General features: G+C 35.6%; 1 protein-coding gene across 1 annotated transcript in view; it reads left to right on the top strand.

The window, feature by feature from the left end:
• The window catches only part of DCP2 (decapping mRNA 2), a 61,616-nt gene that overhangs the window by 15,594 nt on the left and 44,903 nt on the right, over positions 1–1,119 (top strand). The window lies entirely within an intron of this gene.

The following is a 1,119-nucleotide window of genomic DNA, read 5'->3' as shown; positions in this document are numbered from 1 at the left end:
AGAAACCTTACTGGGGTGGGTGGGGGTGCCTGAGTTGCAATTGACTTGAAGGCAGACAATAATGACACATTTAAAGCAGTTATTTTTGGTTTTGTGGCAAATACAAAGAAAAAGTCCTTGCCATTAAAGGAACCCCCCCCCCTTTTAAACAAATACCATTGAAGCATCTAATTTATTCATTACAAAATATTTGTATAAATATTTTAAGATTATAGAAGAAGCCATGTTAAAAGGTGAAAAAAGACAAATTGCTAACGATTCTAATATTAAATACTATTTAAAATTTGGGAAAATATGGAAAGATTTTAGACAAGCCTTTATTTTTTCAGGTAATGTAAATAGAAATGGGGTATATGTCAGTAAATAGACTGGGCAGAACTGGAGAGTTGGAAACTGTCTTGGGGATTAGTTTGTATTGAACCAAGTCCATAATAGGGGATATAGCTGGAAAGATATATAGGGGGATTGTGAGAGTTCTTAACTCATGAACCCCAAAGTGGTTTAATTTTTATTCTGTAGGTCACTTACCAAGCATAGATTATGTGTTCACGTGAAGTTGTGCCCATAAGCCCAATGTGCCAAGCTAGAGATGAGTGTTAGTGGAGGACCTGAAAAATCTTAACACTCTTACTCAATTTCCCTGATTCTGCTAAAATCAGAAAGTTGTAGAACTGCAGGAAATGGACACTGCTCATTCTAGACACTGTTCTAGATCATTGTTAACCTATAGCAAGTTTCTGAGTAATAGTAAAGATCATTAGAAAATAGTCTTCAACAAGGTATTGGCAAGATAGATTGAATATAGTGTAGACTAATACAGTATTTGAGATATAGAGCAATACCATTCTGAGCCCTAGTAGATGGATAACAAAGAAAAAACAGGGGAGACAGATTTCAAAGGAAGAAATAACAGTGGTTAGACTTATGAAAGATATCAAAGTGAATAAGCAGTCAGGGAATGGAAGCTCCTTGAGGACCATCTTTGGTGCAGATTCAATGGGGGGAATCTATGGAGAATGCATAAATGACTGCTTTTAAGGGATTACAATCAAGCTAAAGAAATGAGTTAAAGCAACCTCATTCTTGTGGTATAGCTCTGTTTGAAGAGAATGTTATATC

This window comes from Echinops telfairi, unplaced genomic scaffold (assembly GCF_000313985.2).
Source record: "Echinops telfairi isolate 266 unplaced genomic scaffold, ASM31398v2 ScPeMD7_7469;HRSCAF=8507_1, whole genome shotgun sequence".
Taxonomy (NCBI): domain Eukaryota; kingdom Metazoa; phylum Chordata; class Mammalia; order Afrosoricida; family Tenrecidae; genus Echinops; species Echinops telfairi.
Note: the sequence above shows the minus strand (reverse complement) of the source record. Positions and strands in the feature narration are given on the sequence as shown.